This window comes from Rhinopithecus bieti, unplaced genomic scaffold (genome assembly GCF_001698545.2).
Source record: "Rhinopithecus bieti isolate Rb0 unplaced genomic scaffold, ASM169854v2 scaffold_19737, whole genome shotgun sequence".
Taxonomy (NCBI): domain Eukaryota; kingdom Metazoa; phylum Chordata; class Mammalia; order Primates; family Cercopithecidae; genus Rhinopithecus; species Rhinopithecus bieti.
Window position 1 is genome coordinate 473,662 of NW_016809683.1, and position 22,177 is coordinate 495,838.

General features: G+C 43.8%; 1 protein-coding gene across 5 annotated transcripts in view; it reads right to left on the reverse strand.

Moving 5' to 3' along the window:
• Positions 1–22,177, reverse strand: part of LARGE1 (LARGE xylosyl- and glucuronyltransferase 1) — a 653,148-nt gene that overhangs the window by 376,793 nt on the left and 254,178 nt on the right. The gene's annotated exons all lie outside the window — the stretch shown is intronic.

The following is a 22,177-nucleotide window of genomic DNA, read 5'->3' on the forward strand; positions in this document are numbered from 1 at the left end:
CTTTGCACTCAGCTATGCTCCTGCATTTACGTGCTAAGGTAGAGGTAAAGACGCTCCAGAGACTGAGAGGGTCTTCCTTCTCGGGAAAGGATTTTGGAGCATTTGGGCAGAAATGCAGGAAGCTCAACAAGGTCTCAGGGTCTCTAGAAAATTAACAAATGGGACCTGTGAGATTCCTCATTGGAGGAGTTAAATCAATGCTCTGGGCTTTGATTTTCTCTTCTGTGAAATGGGAACATAAAATGTTCCAGTAAGAATGATGGGAGGCTGAAGCAAGATAACAAAATACAGAGCACTGTGCCCCTTATTGGGAGGCGCTTGGCATCAGTGAGTTCCTGTGACCCTGTCTCAGTGAGGGAAGGTGATGTCATGGGTAAGATGAGTTGATGATGTAATTTAAGGTGTAAAGCACTGTGTATTTTCCGAACACAGGGTTGTTCCGTGTGTTATATGGGGGAAGAAGTAGGTAACAGACCTTGGCTTCCTTTGAGATATACTCTGAGAGGAGACACTGCTGAGTTTCCTGCCTTCATCCTTAGCCAGGTCATGGTTCATCCTTAAGAACAAGGGGGAGCAGGCAGGCAGGCTTCACCAAAGAGGCCAGGTCACATTCTCTAGCCCACCTCCTGAAAGTCCCATATTTTAAACATTTAGGTAAATTATGATTTTCTGATTGTTGGCTTAAAAGAAATGCTATCGACATCCTGTGTCCATTTCTCCCCTGCTTTAGACCCCAAATGGTTTTAACCAAACTTAACTCTCAAAGACGTGCAGGGGTTTTCCCACTTTTAAAAGCCCTATAGATTTGTCACCAATGAAGCCACACTAAATAATTAATGTCAGGTCTCAGAGGAACCAATGTTGAAAAAAGCAACGTTCATGCTGTGCCCAACTCCTGGCATGGAGGAAGTGCTCAATGAATGGCAGAACTGTTGTTTCTGGTTTGTTTGTTTTAAAGGTCCGTTGTCTTGGGCCGGTCCCTTCCTTTTCCTCCGCCAGTTTCACCTTCTGAAAGGCGGGGTCCTGCAGATGTGCTCAGAGTCCTCGCTCAGCTCTAACTCTCCACAGCTGTGAGGTCCAGGTGATCCCAACACCGCACGATCAGAAGTGAATACAGTGGGCCCTGCTGCCTGGCCAGATTCACAGCTCATTCTTGTTTTATTCATCCCAACTCTTGTTTTTATTCCTGACTATTCCTTTTTCTGGCGCCTGACCTCTTTGCTCAGGCTTTTCCTGACTCTCTGGGAGTCGGAGGAGAGAGGGTCAGGGTAGTGAACAGCCAGCCTCCTTAAATGCGGTCTGCATTTCTGTTATGTTTCACAGGTACTGGTCCCTCCCAGGAACGCTCCCCAAGCTTTATGTACAGGTCGTAGTTATAAAGCCCACTACATAGGATTTTATGGCTATGTAAACAACTGTGCCCACACAGATATTTCTCAAACTACCAGTGGTGAAGACAGCAGGAGAGGCACGGAAGCCCAAGGAGCTTGGGTGAAGAACCAGTTTTTCTCCTTCCCCCAATCCATCCTGGACAAAAATTTGCCCCTAACCCTCAAAGGTAAAATAGAGCTTGGCCCATGTGTCACTCAACACTTGAATTAAACAAACTGGTCTACACTATGTTAATCAAGATTATCATACACTTGACACTGGCCACAAAGTCCACTTGCTCTAGATGCTTCTAAATGCCTAGTCTCAAGTTCCATATGTATCTTGTTGCAGACCAGATACTTATTGTTGAGGGCACGGTTAATTTTATGTGTCAGCTCAACTGGGCCAGGTGGTAACCAAACATGTGGTCAAACATCACTTTGGGTGTTTTTGGATGAGGTTAGCATTTAAACTGGTAGACAGAGTAAAGCAGGTGTCCTCCCCTGCTGTGGGTTGGCTACCTCCCATTAGCTGAAGGCATGAAGAGAACAAAAATGCTGACCATCCTCCAAATTCAAGAGAACTCATCTTGCCTGACAGCCTTTGAATTGGGACATCATCTTTTTCTTGCCTTTGAACTCAAACTGAATCACCAAATCTTCCTGGGTCTCGAGCCTGCTGGAATTTGGACTGGAACTACATCATGAGATCTCCTGGTTCTCAGGCTTTCGGACTCAGACTAGAACTACACATCGGCTCTCCTGGGTCTCCAGCTTGCTGACTCACCCTGCAGATCTTGGAACTTGTCAGCTTCCATAATCATGCAAGCCAATTCCTTACAATAAACATAGCTGTATATGCACTCTCTATTGGTTCTGCTTTTCTTTTCTTTTTTTTTTTTTTGAGACGGAGTCTCACTCTGTCGCCCAGGCTGGAGTACAGTGGCCGGATCTCAGCTCACTGCAAGCTCCGCCTCCCGGGTTTACGCCATTCTCCTGCCTCAGCCTCCCGAGTAGCTGGGACTACAGGCGCCCGCCACCTCGCCCGGCTAGCTTTTGTATTTTTTTAGTAGAGACGGGGTTTCACCGTGTTAGCCAGGATGGTCTCGATCTCCTGACCTCGTGATCCGCCCGTCTCGGCCTCCCAAAGTGCTGGGATTACAGGCTTGAGCCACCGCGCCCGGCCTGGTTCTGCTTTTCTAAAGAGCCCTAACAAATACAAGGACGAACAACGGCCTTCAGATTACACCTTGAGTGGCACTGCCAATCTCTAGTCTCCATCCCAAGGTCCTGGCATGCTCTCTATACTTAACAAGCATTTGAAGAAGAGAGAAAGAGAAAAACTAACACCTAGAACTTTTTGTTAGAAAACGGTGTAAAATGCCTAGCACATCATAAACTGCCAGTTATTTTAAAAGACATCTCATTGTAATATTAAATGCTGGGGAAGAGAGAGAGAGAAGTGAGAAAAGCAAACAAATCAAGTAGATGAGTAAGAGCATGGGATTTGGAGTAAGAAAGAGTGGAGCTTGAATTATGGTTCATCCACTTACTAATACATAACTTAGGCAAAATACTTAACTTTTCTGTGACTCAGTGTCTTCTTATGTAAAATGGGGGACATGGGAGCGTAAGCATAAGTGTGTGTGTGTGCGTGCATGCACAAATATTACTTCATTATCAGGCTTACACAGAGTAGATACTTGTATTAGTCAATTTTCACACTGCTGATAAAGACATACCTGAGACTGGGTAATTTATAACAAAAAAGAGGTTTAATGGACTCAGAGTTCCTCATGGTTCAGGAGGTCTCACAATTATGGTGGAAGGTGAAGGAAGAACGAAGGCACATCTTACATGGCGGCAGGCAAAAAGAGAATGAGAGTGAAGCAAAAGGGGTTTCCCTTATAAAACCATCGGATCTTGCGAGACTTATTCGCTACCGCGAGAACAGTATGAGGGAACCGCCCCCATGATTCAATTATCTCCTGCTGCGTCCCTCCCACAACATGTGGGAATTAGGAGAGCTACGATTCAAGATGAGATTTGGGTGGGGACACAGCCAAACCATATCAATACTCAAAACCCCTGCTCTTCTTCCAGCCCAAGCCCACTGAAGCTGTAGGCAGGGCACATAAAGGCAGCAGTGGACAGGATCCATTGTGTGTTAGTGCCTTTACCTTTGTTTCTCTATTACCTTTCCTTCCAGGTTTCTACTCTTTAGATATACACAATCTATGTATGAACATGATGTATCATTCTATCACGGAATACGTGTGTGTGTTGATCTGCAGTTCAGCCCACTTTCAGCTTAAAATGTCAAACAAGACATTATTCAAAAACTAAGCTGACAACATCATCCTCCTCCCTGCAAAACTTCTCAACAAACATGAATTTATCATCGACTCTGAATCGCTGAATCCACTTGAGATGAATGTTCTGAATTAAGAATCAAAACATCTAAGATTCAGAACAAAGAAGGTAAATTGAAAATCAACCTCCGTGCAGTGCAGTGACAGAGATTAGGGACTTACCATCCAAAATGTCCTAAGTGATGATCTCAATCAATCTGAATGTGCTGAATATCTCTGGATCTCTCCAGAGTGCTGGCATCTGGTACTGCGTGTGGGATCCATCACTTTGAAATGAATAGGACTGGGACTCATTAACGCAGGCAGGGCCGGGGCCTTTCAGGGGTGACAGACCCAGATCTCTCTAGTCTAGGAAAGCAAACTCTTGCACTCAGTGCCAGATTTCAGGAAGGTTGTCCTGTTGCATCATCCTGCCCGTGATAAAGACACATCCCTAACCTTTATATGGCAAAATCTCCCTACGTACAATCTGTCGCTGAAGCCTGCCAATTCTTCCTTCCTGATGTTTGAAGCACTTGCTCTTCTCCTTTGATTTCAAACATCTCATCCAAAGCCAAGCCTCTTAATCTTATCCTAAAACAGGGGTCATCAAACTTTTTCTGTAAATATCCAGAGAGTCAATGTGCTTTACTTTGCAGGCTACGCTATCTCTGCTGCAAGCACTCGACTGCCATTGTAGCATAAAAGCGGCCACAGAAATACATAACAAATGGCTGTGGCTGTGTTCCAGTCAAATTTTATTTCCAAACACAAGCAGAGGGCCAGATCAGGCACACTTTTTGGCCAGAGATTATGGACCCTGTCCTAGAACATTGTGTAGGTCTCCTGGGCTAGTGCCCCTGCCTCCGATTTCTCCCTGTTCCTGTCAGCTCATTTGCAGGTGCCGTGGATAACACTCTTCAATCCTACTTCCCCCATGTTTGCAGTCTGATAATGCACAAAAACAACTCTATCTACTTCAAGGTCATCCGTCAAATTCAACAAACACTTGGTCAGCTCCCCCTGAGTACATGTCCTTGGGTGCTGTGTCTGCATCGTCTCATGTTAATTTATGCAACACTGTCATGAAGTGGGTGTTCTCACTATTTCCATCTGACTAATGAAAACAAAAAAGAGAGAAAGAGAAACAGGCACATGATCTAGTTCAATGTCATCCCAGCAACAATGGCAGAGGGATAGTCTTGAACCCAGCTTCAGTGGCTCCAGATAAATGGCTCTTTCCGCACCAAAAAGGAATGTCTCCCGTTCAACACTCTCGGAACAAGTCCAGCCTAATTTGTGGTTGTGGTTGTTGCTTCTGCTTCATTCCCTGGTCCGTCAGGCCAGTGGTTCTCAATCTGGGCTGCCAGTACATAACTGGGGAAACTTAAAAGTATGAATGCGCACAGGTCCCAACCTAGATGAATTCATATAGCATCTGTGGAGGTGGGGGTCTAGTTATTGGCATTAGAAAAACTTTTTTATTTAATTTTAAGGTCCGGGATACATGTGCAGGACGTGCAGGTTACGTAGGTAAACATGTGCCATGGTGGTTTGCTGCAACAGTTCAACCCATCACCTAGGTATTAAGCCCAGATTCCATTAGCTATTTTTCCTGATGTTCTCCCTCCCCCGCCAATTCCCTAACAGGCCCCAGTGTGTGTTGTTCCCCTCCTTGTGTCCATGTGCTCATTGTTCAGCTTCCACTTTTAAGTGAGAACCTGTGGTGTTTGGTTTTCTGTTTCTGTGTTAGTTTGCTGAGAATGATGGTCTCCAGCTTCATCCATCTCCATGCAAAGGACATGATCTCATTCCTTTTTATGGCTGCATAGTATTTCATGGTGTATATGTAGCACATTTTCTTTATTCAATCTATCACTGATGGGCATCTGGGTTGATTCCAGTCCTTGCTATTGGGAATAGTGCTGCAATAAACATATGTGTGCATATATCTTTGTAACAGAATGATTTATATTCCTTTGGGTTTTCAGCATTTTTAAAAGCAACCACTCCCATGGGATTCTCATGTGTGGTCAAGGTTGAGAAATGCTAGCTGAGGCATTTCCCCAAACTCTCTAACTTAGATGCAAAGGAACACTTAGCATTGCCACACTTAATTACAGTATTGCTTTGACCCTGCACCCCATTTCCCTAACACAAGCCTCTACTGTATTCTTTCAGCAGCTACCATCATGTGACCCAGACCCACATGATTTCCTGGTACTCTAGCTCCTCCAAGCATAGGGCCTGCTTTGCTCTTTGGCATCCCCCTGCTTTCTGGAAGACAGTCTCCTTCAGAAGCAGTTCCCTTCTAGCTCAGCTGTCTGACTATCCAGCTTCCCTGGTTTCTGGCTCCCTTCTGTTGACCAATCATAGGTCACCTTATTCCAAGAAATGTTTCAGTTTTTCATTTTCCACGAGACTCTCTTCATTGAGCAATTTGTAATTTTTGTTAGAAAATGCCCTCCTTTTAATTAACATAAAGATTTCATACCCTCATCCAATGCCAAATATCCAATATCATTTGATATTTCAAAGTAAATTAAATATTGCAGCCAAAGTCATTTTAGAAAAATTTAGATAACTCAGTTTGATCTTAAAAGTTAATTTTGATCACGAGATGTCCACAGGAGAGCTGAGTCTGCCAACGTGTCATCAGCTTTTCCTTTCTAGGCAGTTTATAAGTCCCAGCAAGACATAGGTCCAGGTTGAGTTTCAAAAGCATGGAATCAGATTTGCTGTGGGAAGGAAAATGGCAATGATGACACACAAAGGCTGCTCGCTTGTTACGAGGTACACAGGGAATGTTTTACCCCAAAATTCCCCTAAGTGATTTTCTGGAAGTTATCTTTGGCAACCAAAGCAAACTTGAGTTCCAGCAAAGGCCCTGGAGACAGATCTTCTGACAAAGACGGAAGAACAGTTGAAAAAAAAAAAGAGAGTCCCTCACAAGCTTCTAAAAAGAATTTGCAACCACAGTGCCAGGGAAAGAGGCCTGAATTCATTGCACCATAATAGGCTGAATGAGATCTGACTTTTGTCTTCCATAAAATCATTTCCAAGAACGTTAGCTTAAAGAGCTTCATTAAGTCAAGAAAATGAAGACATTTTTAGGACCAATTTGTTGTACCCATACCTGGGTTTAGACTATAAATGCTTGAAGTGTATTCTAACGAGCAATGATACCAGTTTTTGTCTCTTGAAACTTCAGGTTCAATGATTTCAAAGCTTCAGATTTTTTTTGTTTGTTTGTTTGGGTTTTTTTTCACACACAGTCTTGCTCTGTCGCCCAGGCTGGAGTGCAGTGGTGTGATCTCGGATCACTGCAAGCTCCGCCTCCCGGGTTCACGCCATTCTCCTACCTCAGCCTCCCGAGAAGCCAGGACTACAGGCGCCCACCACCACGCTCGGCTAATTTTTTGTATTTTTAGTAGAGACAGGGTTTCACCATGTTAGCCAGGATGGTCTCGATCTCCTGACCTCGTGATCCGCCCACCTCGACCTCCCAAAGTGCTGGGATTACAGGCGTGAGCCACCGCGCCCGGCCAGCTTTAAATGTTTTGTTGTGTTTTTTGTTTGTTTGTTTGTTTGTTTTTTTGCCAAATATGCTAAGTTCTGAAAGTTGGAGGCAGTTGGTCTTTGAACTGCTGTTACCATGGTGGGGCAACCGCGTCTTCCTGCTTCTATAACTGGTCCATCATATTCCCAAGGAGTCTGAGTATGGACAAAAGGGCTTTGTTAGTAGCATTCAAATTGTCACCAAACAAGGCCAGAAAAAAGATAATGTATTTAGTGCTCTGTTTCCTAGAAAAATGAAAGGACTTGACAGCAGAGTCAAGGTCTTCTCTTAGATCACCAGGTGGTTTAGAAAACCATCATTGGAGGGTAATGATAACAGTGTATACTAGAAAAGAATAGATATTCACCGCAAATCCTGACCATTGATCTGTGTGTGAGAGCACAATAAATTCACATTCCCGTCATCTTTGAAGAGCCTCTGCCCCGACTGAAGAGCCCCTAAGCTTCAATCACTTTTTACATAGCCTCGAAGACAACACCGGCGTTAGTGGCAGTCTCCAATGGGTGAGTTTGAGAAAGCAGCCTTTCTCCTTCCCCAGTTCCTTGAGTCCTATTTCATACATATGCCATAGTTGGACACAATCCCCTTTGTTGGTAGATTCATCAAAACGAAAAGCTAAACAACCATAACGATTTTATCCTTTGCAAAGCGTCAATTGAATGTCCTCAATGTGGCTATTTACTACAAAATCAGATGCGAAAATACTATAGAATTTCTTAATTTTCTCTTTAGCAGCACTCAAGATGAAAGATTTCATAAGTGTTTTTTCCACTGATTAAATTTTTTAAAATCTTTGCAATAAATGTGTTATTTTATATGAAATATTCATAGCCCTTATAAAATCCCACTAAAATGTTCCAAGAGTGAGGCGAATCACATGTGCTGAGAAGAATCATATTTTACAGTAAAAATTTTTAATGAGGTTTGATTTTTTTTTGTTGCTAAAATCTTGTTCCAATCAAAAGACCCACATGGGATGAATTTTTAGCAAAGGTTTTTAATTTTATTTTGCATTCATCACACTAAGTATGTTGAAAACTATCCTTTTCTCACTTTGTGAATCCATACTTGCTGTAAGCCTCAAATTGTCATTCTTATTGGCCATATTCATTTACCAAAAAAGGTTCTGTGATTTCTTTTCTTTTCCTTTTTTTTTTTTTTTTTTGAGACAAGGTCTCGCTCTGTTGCCCAGATTTGAGTGCAGGGGCTTCATCTCGGCTCATTGCAACCTCCACCTCCCAGTTTCAAGTGATTCTCTTGCCTCAGCCTCCCGAGTAGCTGGGATTACAGGCGCATGCCACCAAGCTCGGCTAATTTTTGTATTTTTAGTAGAGACGGGGTTTCACCATGTTGGCCAGGCTGTTCTTGAACTCCTGACCTCAAGTGATCCATCTGCCTCAGCTTCCCAAAGTGCTGGGATTACAGACGTGAGCCTCTGCACCCGGCATTTCTGTGATTTTTTTTTTTTTTTAAGAGGAGCGCTGACAATAATGTCTGGTTTGGGTTACAGAGGATGAAAGATTTCAATGGCAAACAGCAGCTATTTGAGGATGCCAGACAAATCAGCAAAGCCCTGACCCCATTCATTCCTGCTCCTTGGGCTTCTATGCCCCTCCTACTTCACTTCAGGGGTGAAATATCCAAGTGAAATTGAGATCTACAGAGAAGAGTTAGGGACCCTTATCAACAAGGATCCAACAGAATGATGACCTTACATCGTGAGTGTGTCTCTAATTGGACTGCATCAGAATTGAACTATGGTGTTCTGCTGTCCTTGGGAGGAAGGGGGACTACCGGATAACCTACTTAGACTTTGATATCCTTCTCTGTATTTGGAAGATAGTAGTTCCACGTATGTCTTGGGACTGTAAGAAGAAAACTGAATGTGAAGCACGACTGAAAGTCTATAGCAGGGGTGTCCAATCTTTTGGCTTCCCCGGGCCACAACGGAAGAATTGTCTTGGGCCACACACAAACACACTAACACTAAGGACAGCTGAGGAGCTAAAACAAAACAAAACAAAACAAACAAACAAGAAAATGCACAAGAATCTCATAATGTTTTAAAAGTGTTCACATTTGTGTTGGGCCTCATTCAAAGCTGTCCTGGGCCACAGGTTGGACAAGCTTGGTCTAGAGTGTTCTTTAGGCTATGCGTCAGGGAGAGTGGTCAGTTTGCCTATCTGACCACTGCACCTGAAGGGGCGCACCTGCCAAACCTGAGTAAAAGTTCTCTTCCCTTATACTGCACGTAAGCAGCCCCTGCCCCATCTTTTCAGGAGCTCCAGCATCAGTGAGGACGGACTTGATTTGCACCATATTCTTGGGGCCCTGTGACATACCCCATCTCCTCTACAGTCAACTGGCTTTGAGACAAACCACCGCCCTTCATCCAAACTCCCCACCCCTTGCCCAACCTTCTATGGAGACCACCTGGTGTGGAAGCCACACTTCACCAGAAGTGTCCAACTCCGGCCTGCAGTGTTCACTGTACGATAGTGGAACCAGACGAGAGAAAGAAATGATGAGGCTGGTAAAAAGAGGAAAAGAAAGAGCTAGTTATCAAAGATAAGGAGGACTCTGTACTTGTTAAAGTTAGCAGTGGCAACACAGCCATCCAACAGCATGAGTAGCTGCCATCCAGAATATTCTAAAAAGAAATGGAAGCAAGTAGTTTTGTGAATGTGGCTGATTCCTTCAATGGCATCCCTCTGCTGTAAACGGCCCCTTCACCTAAATCAGTGTTATCTTCCTCAGCTCCATTGTAAATTAAAAACAAGAGAAAACAAGCAAAAGCCTGCCTGGACATTCTTTTGCCTATAAGTGACTGCCCTCCTTTTTCCTATCTTCTTTTCCTTATTCATAGTAGTGTCCAACCCCCCTTTATCAGTTTGACTTACATTAGAGTTATATTCCAATTCTCACAAGTATCTACATTAGAAAAGAAATGAGGAGGAAAATGAAAAAAAAAATCACCTCTTTTTTCCCCCTTTCCTGACAAATCCAAACCATCCCTTAGGAGAAAATCAGAATGAGGAATGAGGTTTTATCGAAATAGATCAGGGAGAGAGGGGAATAGAAGATTTCATCAGGAGTTCAGCTTGACAGAAATAACGCTTTATCAGGATGGGCACTTGGCAAAGATAACATGTTACCAAGAGCAAGATAGATGTTTGGATAAAATATCGTGCTAATACCTATTAAGATCAAAACCCAGCATCTCTACTTTTGACGGAACGGGTATTTTCTTCCAAGTCCTACACCTGAGAGTTTTTATAAGGTGCTTCCAGCAGTCTTATAAAGGTAAAAAGAATAAAACTAAGAATGCTCAACTCAACACCACTATAAGGCAAAGTCAGGATTTTCCTCTGCAAGTTGAGAGGAAGGATGGGCTTGAGTGCAGAAACCAGTAACAGGCACAGAGGACCAAGGGGAAGTCTATGATGGTGAAGCCTCCAGTACAGGATCCTACTTTCTGACTCCAAAGAGAAAAGCCCCTTGCAGGACAGAGGCCCACCTGAGGGACTGATCTCAGAGACGGTGTCAGGATGGGGATGACGGGGCTGATCTGCCAAGAGGAGATCCTGGTTCAAGTCTTGCTAAACTTTTTGAAATTGCTGGTGAAATCTCCTGCACTTTATACCTCCATGTTCTGGCTCTGAAGCGTCCTCAGTGAACCAATGATCTTCATCACCAAGGATTTCAGAAGCCCCTACACATACAAGCCCTAGGCCAAGTTCCTGAATGCAAGGCTGGCAGTTGGAATAAGCATTAAGAATTTTGTGTTATTTCCTTTGCATGTTTTGTCATTTGGTGAATTACCATGGACCCTCAACACCAGGCTCAACAATCCCTTCTAGAAACCCTTCTCCAATCTGCCCCAGGTGAGCCGGTTCCTCCTCTTCTTTCACCATCTCGGACTTCCTACTACCTTCCACAACACAGATAAGGTAGAGGCTCTCACTCCACGTGTAACAGCTCTTTATTCTACCTCCATTGTCTCAGCACATCAACTGAACACCTGTTCAGGGCAGGAGCCAGGCTGAATCATCTGGGTTTCCCAGTGCCTGGCACAATGTGCATACGCAGCAGCCATTCTTATGCTGCCACAACACTGTGGAAGGAGATGACTTAGGAGCCCTTTCACGTCCCCACATCCAAACAACAGCCTTGGATTTCCACCTCCAAAACCTTCTGCTTCTTTTCTCAGCAAATGTCATTACTTTTGTTCTCACTGCACAGGCCAAAAATCTAGGACTCACTCCTGAATTTCTTTCCTCGTGTCCCACACGCACGTCATTAGCAATGTATTTGAATATTGGTTTGATCTTCAAAATATACCCTGGATACAAACACTTCCCCACAACCCCCACCACTATGACCCCAGTTCTGGGACCTCTTACCTGGACTCACTCAATAGCCACCTAACAGGTTACTCTGCCTCACTCATTCTACTTGTCACTCACAGCCAGGTGGCCTTTAAAAATGGTTATCAGGACCGGGCACGGTGGCTCATGCCTGTGATCCCAGAACTTTGGGAGGCCAAGGTGGGTGGATCACAAGGTCAAGAGATCAAGACCATCCTGGCCAACATGATGAAACCTCATCTCTACTAAAAATACAGAAATTAGCTGGGTGTGGTGGCGTGCGCCTGTAGTCTCAGCTACTCGGGAGGCTGAGGCAGAAGAATCGCTTGAACCCGGGAGGCAGAGACTACAGTGAGCCAAGATTGGGCCACTGCACTCCAGCCTGGTGACAGAGCAAGACTCCATCTCAAAACAACAACAACAGAAAAAAACTGGTAATCAGACCACATGTCTATCCTGTTCGAACCCAGGGCTTCGAACCTGTCTTCCCAGGGCTTCCCATCAAACTTAAAACAAAACTCAAATACCTTATAGTGACTTGCACATAAGGTCTCAACCACAGTTATCTTTCTGATGTCAAAATGCTCCTCTGCTCCCCGGGCGCCAGCCATGCCGGCCTGGCAGATGCTCCTGGGATACACAGCAAGCACTCTCCCACTCAGGGCCTCTACACTTGCTGTTGCCTCTCACCCTGTTCATTAGGAATCTGTTTAAATATAATACCATTCTTCAGAGCAGCATCTGTAAACCAGCCTTTAAAACCCCATCCCTGCCCACCCTGAGGCCAGAGTGTTTCTTTCACTCTGTCCCCTGGTTTATTCTTCTCCACTCCACACATCACAACACGCTCGTCAAGTATAAACTTATCTGTTTCCTTTTTATTTGCCTGTCTCCACCTCTAGAACACAAGTTCAATGGTAGCAGAGTCTTCTGTGGATCTGTTTCAACAACAATATCTCCGGGGTCTCGAACCAAGCACATAGTAAGCACTGAAAAGACACATCTTGAACACTAAATCTAGAATGCAGGTGAATACAAGCAACTATTGCAGCAGTTCAGTGATGAGAATCAGATTTCAAATGAGGAGCATGATTAGGACTCCCTTACTGACCAGCCACTTTGGCTGGATGAATGTCATACATTATCTTATGTAGTTATTTCAGTTCTTGGAAACAGGTTTATTGTCCCCGTTCTAAAGAAGCAGAAACAGGGCCAGGCACGGTGGCTCACGCTTGTAATTCTTGCACTTTGGGAGACCGAGGCGGGTGGATCACAAGGTCAGGAGATAGAGACCATCCTGGCTAATACGGAGAATTATCTCATCTCTACTAAAAAAAATAAAATTAGCTGGGTGTGGTGGCGGGCACCTGCAGTCCCAGCTACTCAGGAGGCTGAGGCAGGAGAACAGTGTAAACCCAGGAGGCGGAGCTTGCAATGAGCAGAGATCGCGCCACTGCACTCTGGCCTGGGCGACAGAGCGAGACTCCGTCTCAAGAAAAAAAAAAAAAGAAAAGCAGAAATAGAGCCTCACTGGGCTTAAGTAACTTGCAAGATTTACTGCAAAAAGAAGTTATAAAAAAAAGATCAAATTGACTCCAAAAAACCCCTTGATTTTCATTTTACTTTCTGCATCTAAATATCTCTTTCCAGGAAATAAAGGTTGTCCTTCTATGCAACAAGCTGAGGATACCCTCTTGCGAGATACCACTTGCACGAAAGAGAAGCAGCAGCCTCGTTTCAATAAGATTCAGGAAAGTAAGGAACTCAGTGCAGAAAGATGAATAACCAAGAGAATCCAAATCATACCATTTTTTAAAATTTTTTAATTTTTTTATTATTATACTTTAAGTCACTTGGACACAGGAAGGGGAACATCAAATCATACCATTTTTAACAGTCTGCTGAACTCTACCAAGGCCCAGCAAGAACAAGCGAGGCTGATAAAGCAGCCCAAGTATACTATTATTACACTCAGAGGGCAAGCATGGATGCAGAAGAAAGGAAAGAAGAATCAGAAAGAAGGCGATTTCCTGACATCTTAATCTGAACACCCTGGCTACCCTGCCTGAGTTGTCCTGTGTCCTTTCAAAAGGACACTGGCAGCTGCCTAAGCAGGAGAGCGACTGCAGAGAGTGCATGAGGCCATTATTTCTAGAGCTGTAAGCAATCCTGCTACTGCCAACAGAGATGGATCTATTCTACCTTCTGCAGCCTACAAAACAGAAAGGAGGTGGGAGCAGGGAAGAGATGCATACATGATAATAAAAGGGGTCAGGAGGTCTCAGTTGCCAGGCTCAGGTCAGACAGGAGAAGTGACACACAGGGGGAATCAGAAATCTTTTTCTGCAATCACCAGTGGATTCAGAGGCTGGTCTGAGGCAGCAGTCTCTAGGATGGCCTAGAAATGGTTAATTCACAGTTTCTCTCCTGATGAGTAGCTTCAGCTGCTCATCAATAGAATCTCCAGCTGATAATTATTAAGTGAAACTTGGGGCTTGGATTTGCATATGTAAAGCACACTTCCCTCCAAAGCCACAATGGGAGTGAGAATGCACTTCCTGATTGTACAGCACTGGGGAGGCTTGTGTGGGTGGGGCTCCAGCCTGCTTTGCATGTGCTTCTCCACGCTAATCAAGCCAGATATTCAGCAGAAATAAACCCCACATCCCAAAATATGCCATTTGTCAAAATCCAGAGCTCACATAAGAGACCTCTCGCTCTCCAGATCCCAGAAGGCTGCATTCCACCACAATAAGCCTCTATAAGGGTTATAATTACTCAGCCCGGTGCACGCACCCACGTGCACACACCCTCGCATCTACACACACCTGGGTTGTTTTGCTGGATGATGGGAGTGTTATATGAGTTTCTCCAGAAAGAAGGCTTCCATCCTTCTCACATATTCCTGACACTTTTTTCCATCTTTGCACCTGTGGACTAAGAAGCGTCAGCCCCAAAGAACAAGCCAGAAGGAAATGCAAACAGCATCAAATTCTAAGTATCTGATGGCTTATCTCTATCATGACGTTGATCTCAGTTTGTGAGGAAAGTCACTGAGCTCCTCCTCCTACAGGAAAGGATGCCTTAACAGAAAAGCCATCACTCCCAGGAGAAAAGCCAGGAACACCAGCCTTAGCCCGGCCTGAAAAATCAGAGACGGCTAAATACCAGTGTCAGCTGTAGGCACTACAGCCTGATTGGAATGAGAAAGCCACTGGGCCCAAGAAAAGGTGTCTAAAATTACACTTAAAACATTCGAAAGACAGAAGCAGACAACAGGATTAACAAATAATATAAATTATTAACTCTGGGTCTCTTCGTCACTGGTTAAGATCATGATCCCCTGGTCCTCACTGTCATCTGTTAAATGGGGGTAAAAATAGGCATACTGTTATACACCACCATCAAGGCATATATAAACTAGGAACACTTTAGCTTATCACATACAAACATGCATTCATTGGACAATTTTTGGATAGGGGGCAAAGGCCTTTTCTGTAAGGACAGGCCCGCTGTCTGAAATCCTACATTGCCTTCCTTGCATAAATCTCGAAGACATTGCCACACACTTTTATCTTGTTTTGTTTGTTTGTTTGTTTGTTTTTATAGTGTGGGGTAAACTTAAAAGATATTTGTAAACCAATCAGAGTACAGAATTTCTTTCCTATTTTAATCTGTTCCCCCATTTTTTAGTTGTCTTGACATTTTATTTGACAGCTCTTTTAAGGCAATCTGCCTTTAGGCTACTGTTCCAAAGTACACAACTTCTTATTTCTTATAGAAACACTCCTTCCTGCACTCATATTTCACTGCTCTATGGAATAATTAATTCAACTGTATTTGTTAATTATAGGTAAAGATATGCCATAATAAGCCTGATGATACTAAGCACACCATTTAACTGGTTTAACTGGTGCAATCAGCAATGCTAAACGGTAGTAGAAAGTAAGCTGGTAGCTGGAAACTCCACATTCAGGGGGCAGCGAACCCTCCTTTGACAGAGGGAACGGAGGAATCCTTGCTTACTGGACGTGTTCTTCAGTGGAGGGGAGTTAAGGATCTTCCACTGAGCACTTACCTCGTGGTATTGTCGTATAAATGAGATGAAGCACTAGAGGCATTTAGCTGCCCCAGCTAAGTATGAGATAAGGGCTAGACAAAAGTTCTTATTATTTACCTTATTATATTGGTTAAGTCACTTTCCCTGTCAAGTGTGAGTGTTTCTCTGAAATAAACTCCCATATGCTTCTGAGAAAAATAATACTCCCTGAGATCGGCAGAACTTGGAGACGGATTTTGGAGCATCTGAGGCTGTGCTAGGCGTTGATCTCTCATGTCCACTGATGCAGGTATAGAAGAGACAGTGATTGTGCACACTCTACATGAGGCAGGTGAGACCCAGAGACTCACAGGCACTTTCCGAAGATCTGCAGGAAGGTTGGAAGCAGGACCCCAGAGAGAATCAACTCCTTTCCTCTTTTGTTATTTCCCATTCCCTGAACCTGCGTTTAGTACACATTTCGCTGCGTCTTCTCACCTTCCTAACTTTGGAAGCACTGTGGTAAGTATGTAATGGCGTAAAAAGATGGATAGAAACAGATCCTCCCTCACAATAATGAAAGGGCAAGAGAGGGTTGATTTGCAGCACTCATGAAGACCCTTCAGCAGACCTCTGTCCTTCCTCATGGTACATTTCAGCCAACCTTGAGTCTTGACACCTCAGACTGTGTTACTGGCATCTCCCAGACCCACAGAGTGGCAGCAGAGTGGAGAAAAGGCTCCCCTTGCTTTGCAGCAACTGAGCCATTACAAAGGAGGACTCAGAAGAGTTACCAGCCATGTTGACCTTGGGGAAGTAATTTTATATCTCTCAGCCTCCATTAACTGGGAAGAGCTTTCCATCTATCTTTCAGGGCTCTTTTGAAAATGCATTTTTAAGCCTACGGGAAAGGCCTAGGGAAAACAGGAAATCTTAAGGGAATGGGACATGACCTTCTCCTTAAGTGGAGATGCACAGGACTGATGGAGATTACTATTACTGTTATCATTAGCCAACATTCATGCACCACGCTCTTCAATTTAGTCATAAAAACAGCCATCTGTGGTAGATTATAGCATTAGAATCATCCCATTATGGGGATAAGGCAAAACCGAAGTAAAACAATGTCCACAGAGCTCAGAAAAGCCACTTGAGTTCTTTCAGTCTGGAAGGCGAAACGCACATCCCTCTTCCTTGATATTCATTGTATCAGAAGGTTCCTGATGTTCTACTAGTTCCAGAAACAGAAATACCTGCTAGCTGAGGCCTGGGGAGACCTTTCCCACCTGCTGTGGGGTAAAGCCTAAGATTTGCTCCCTGTGACGGCAGCTGTGCCACAGTCCCCAAGCCTCCATCACCTCTAGATTAAATTACTGCAGCACATCCGTATTTTCTGTAATGCTGCAATATGCCAGGAGTTTGAGCCATCAGGTAACTTAATATATTTCCCTCTAAAGGAAAGAACAAATACATATGAACCAAGTTATACCTACAATTTCTGAACAGAGACATGCATATGGGTGAATGTCTCAAAACATGAATAAATGCAAACGGCTCATATTGACCTGCACTGCTGTTTGTATTGTAATTCATGAGGCCTTCTGCTGTAACTAGGGAGTGCCATTGTGTGCAACCAAAGAGCATGTGAGGTCGCAGGATGCAAGAGACACTGCACGTCCCCAAGGTGAGGCTTTTACAGAAGCTCTTCTCCTACAAATGAAAGGAGCCCTGTACTTGTCAATCAGTTTGTTTATTTGATTTTCTCTAGCCAACAAGCTCATTCTGCTTAAGATCCAATAGTAGTTATTCATTCATTCATTCGCTCATTAAAGTCATACATTTATGAAATATCTGCAATGTCACTATAGAGTCACTTTCCCTATCAATCACTATAAAGCCTAGGAGAAGAAAAAAGATAAAATCACACTGCAAAGAGAAAAACAGCAGGGTGAAGGACAGAGTGCTGAAATAGCATTTAGAAGCACCTCCTAGCTCAGTCTTAAAAATAAAGGGAAAACTTTGAGGACTCATCATGTACATGTTGAGATGGAAAAGGTGAGCACCAAAATGCTGGATTGAGGGACATGTTCAAGCAGAGGAAGTGGCATATACAATGTCTTAGAACCATGGTTCCCAAACTGTGTGCCAAGGTGCCCCAGGGAGCCAAAGTGAACCCACGGGGGCACCGCAGGATACTTTAAAACTTCCAGAGAAGGGCAGCAATTCTCAGCACCTGCTGGACAACAGGTTTCAACATTAGAATGCACTAATTCCTTTGGTGGCTGTATTTAAACACAGCTGAATTTTCAGAACTTGCTATGATAAAAAGCAATAACTGCATGGAAATCAGTGTGCAACACCTGTCCAATCTGATGCCAGAGTTTGAAAAATTGTAGTGTCCAACAGGTGCATACATCCCATAAGTAAGTAAATGTGGATAAGAGTGAAATAATTGTATTTTTCCCTTCAATTTATACGTATTCTTTTTTTCAGAGAGCTACTAAGTTGTTAGGACATAAATGCTTAATAAACAAAATAGGTATTTCATTTTACCTACGGGTGCTGTGAAAAACTTACTGAGATGCCAAAGGTACCAAAAAATGAGAAAATGTGAGATCCTATGGTTGGAGATCAGAGGGAGCAGAGTTTCCAGTGAACATAAAATACTGTGATATGACTCAAGCCCTGGTCGAGGTGGGGACCAGTGAAAGAAACTGCTGGAAAAACAAGTGGATCAGATTCCAGAGGGCCTTCTAGGCACACCAAAAAACCTGAATTTTATCCCGAGGCCAGGGGGAGCTAAAAAAGAGTTGTTCTCTAAACTTCCCTGCTGCAGGAAGTACACCACCACAGGAGTTTTACTGGATTTCCCCAGTTCCCAGAATGGCTACATTTCACCATCCATTATGTAGATACCTCATTAAACACTGAACCAAAGTAAATGCTATATGTAAAGTGTAAAATGCTTTACGAAGAAAAGTTATTACCTAGCATTTGCATATATGTGTTTCACACTCTACAATTAGTCAATCTACAGCAAAGTTGAGTCCTGCCTCAAACCCTCAAGCTGTTAATGTCTCCTTTCCTGGTTCCATATTATTACCAAAGCTTATGCTAGATATAGCTAGAACCACTCATTCTCTAATCTGTAACACAACATTTGGATATGAAGAGAAAAGGCTATATGGTGAAATCTGAACTGCTTAACTTCATGATGCAATATGTTCAGCATGCAGAATCAACATAATGTTCCTTTCTCTGAAGCATTGTGTAAGATTTTTAACCGATATACACCTAGTGTTCCATTATTGGAACACTAAGCACGTGAGGGTTATTGATCGCCTACTGTTCAAGGTCATTGCTAAGGTCTAATTGCAAAAATTCAAAAAATTGCAACCTCCAGCGTAAGTGGGTTAAGAATGATGGCCATTCTTGTCTGCATGTGTGATATACTTGACAATAAAGAATACTGACAATTGATCTCCTAAAACATTTTACACGAAGATGTTTTACCTTTCAAATATTATGTTTAGGAGACATTTCTTACCAGGCACAAAAAAATTTTATCAATCTTAAGCTACACTTGCTCTATCAGCCAATTCATCAGGCAGTTCCAAAAGTTAGGAAACATTTACATATTAGGTAATAAAAAATCATCATGTACACCCCTGGGTGCTAGAAAGAAGAAGAACTAAGAAGACAGATGTCATAAAGGCTGTCCCAGATAAGCATAGAAGAGGAGACAGGTACCCACATGTCTCTCATGTTCTTTCTTATACTAGACAGAAAATGGTCAGAGGACCAGAGACTTTGGCCACTCATAACACCTCCCTCAGAAAAACCAACAGCTCTGAAAATTGCGGCAAGAAAAACTATCCCATCTATAAGCTTAAGAACCAAAGGAGTTGGTAGGGAGGTAGATTTAAAATACCCCAAATCATCTGCATTTCACAAATATCTATAAGGCACCTATTATGTGCAAGCCAATGCCAGGTGCTGAAGACAGCTGGTGAAGAAGGCAGATATGGTCTCTACCTGTGTGTTCTTTACAGCTTATGAGGAGGACAATCGATCGCCCAAATAATTATTTAGTTACACTGTGATAAGTGCAGGGTGCTCTGAGAGATTGCATCAAGACGCTCTGTGTTGGCCAGGTGTAGCGGCTCACACTTGTAATCCCAGCACTTTGGGAGGCTGAGGCGGGCAGATCATGAGGTCAGGAGTTTGAGACCAGCCTGGCCAACATGGTGAAACCTGTCTCTACTAAAAATACAAAAAAAATTAGCCAGACATGGTGGCACATGCCTGTGATCCCAGCTACTTGGAAGCCTGAGGCAGGAGAATTGCTTATACCTGAGAGGCGGAGGTTGCAGAGAGCACAGATCGCGTCACTGCACTCCAGCCTGGACAACAAGTGTGAAAACTCTGTCTCAAAAAAGGATTCTCTGTGTTGGTAAATGCCCCACCAGTTGGATAAGGCTGACCCACAGCCTCCCTTGACACTGTACTCTCTTCCATGCTGCCAACCGCACCACAGCTAATCCATCCCCTCTCACCTCTCAGATCCATCTCCACCCCCAATTCCACATCCCAAACTCTCAGCAGGTCTCTCTGTCTGACTGCTGCAACAGCTTACCAGCTGATCCCCTTGCATCCGTTCTTGTCAAAAAAATTATTAATCGTGGTAAAATATACACAACATAAAGTTGACCATCTTTACCATGTGAAGTGCACAGCTCAGTGGCATGAAGCATATTTACACTGCTGTGCAGCCATCATCACTATCCATCTCCAGAACTTCTTCATCTTGTAAAATGGAAACTCCAGACCTAATGAAATAACTCCCCATTCTTTTTTTTTTTTTTAATTTTGTGACGGAGTCTTGCTCTGTCGCCCAGGCTGGAGTGCAGTGGCGCAATCTCGGCTCACTGCTGCCTCTCCCTCCCGGGTTCTAGGACTCTCTTGCCTCAGCCTGTTGGGTAGCTGAGATTACACGCCACCACACCCAACTAATTTCAACTAATTTTTTTTTCTTTTTTCTTTCTTTTTTTTTTTTTTGGTATTTTTAGTAGAGACAGGGTTTTGCCATGTTGGTCAGGCTGGTCTTGAACTCCAGACCTCATGTGATCCACATTTCCTCAGCCTCCCAAAGTGCTGGGATTACAGGTGTGAGCCACTGCATCCTGCTAATTTTATTATTATTATTATTTTTTATTTTTAGTAGAGATTGAGTTTTGCCATGTTGGCCAGGCTGGTCTCGAACTCCTGACCTCATGTGATCTACCCGTCTCGGCCTCCCAAAGTGCTGGGATTATAGATGTGAGCCACCACACTCAGCCAACTTCCCATTCTTCCCTCCCCCAAGCCCCTGGTAGCCACCATTCCACTTTCTGTTGCTTTGACTTTGACTGCTCTAGGAATCTCACATAATTAGAATCATATAGTATTTACTCTTTTATTACTGGCTTATTTCACCTACTATCATGTCCTTAACTGGAATCCACTCTTGCCTCCCAATCTATTCTCTGCATAGTGGGAGCTGTTCAAAATGCCAATCTGATCTTGCCAGCCCTCCACGTAGCTTTAGTTTCTCAAAAGACTAAGACCAAACTCTTTCGCATCGCTCAAGTCCGTGCATGCTCAGCCCCCAGTGACTTCCCAGCATGCCACTCCCACTCTCAGTGCCCCGGGTGCAGCAAACTGTCTCATCCATCTCTCCTACTGCCAGGCCTTTGTATGCCATTCCCACTGCATGGATCACTCTTCCAGGATCTTGTCTACCCACTCCCATTGATCCTTCAGATAAGGGCCCATGATCCTCAACCTCAGGAAAGTCTCCCCTGAAATCTCCAGCACATCCAATTTGTTGACTATGAGCTGTCTTGGCAGCATGGCTTTCTCCTGTGTGGAGCTCAATTGCAGTGACATCAAAACCTATCTGTATGCTTGCATGCTTGCAATACCTCTCTTCTGCTGAGTGCAGAAGTTTCAAATGAGGAGAGGGAGTGTATGTTTTAAATTTCCATTCTATCTGCAGCATCCAGCATATGTACTAGCATATAGTAGGGGCTCAGAAAACAAATGTTTGCTTGCTTACAAAAGAATACAAGGGGTCAGGCGCGGTGACTCACGCCTATAATCCCAGCACTCCGGGAGGCCAAGGCAGGCAGATCACCTGAGGTCGGGAGTTCGAGATCAGCCTGACCAACACGGAGAAACCCTGTCTCTACTAAAAATACAAAAAATTAGCCAGGCGTGGTGGCGCATGCCTGTAATTCCAGCTACTTGGGAGGCTGAGGCAGAAGAATCGCTTGAACCCAGGAGGTGGAGGTTGCGGTGAGCGGAGGTTGTAGTCAGCCGAGATCGCGCCATTGTACTCCAGCCCGGGCGACAAGAGTGAAACTTCATCTCAAAAAAAAAAGATAAAAAATAATAAATAAATACATATATAAATAAATAAAAATAAAAGA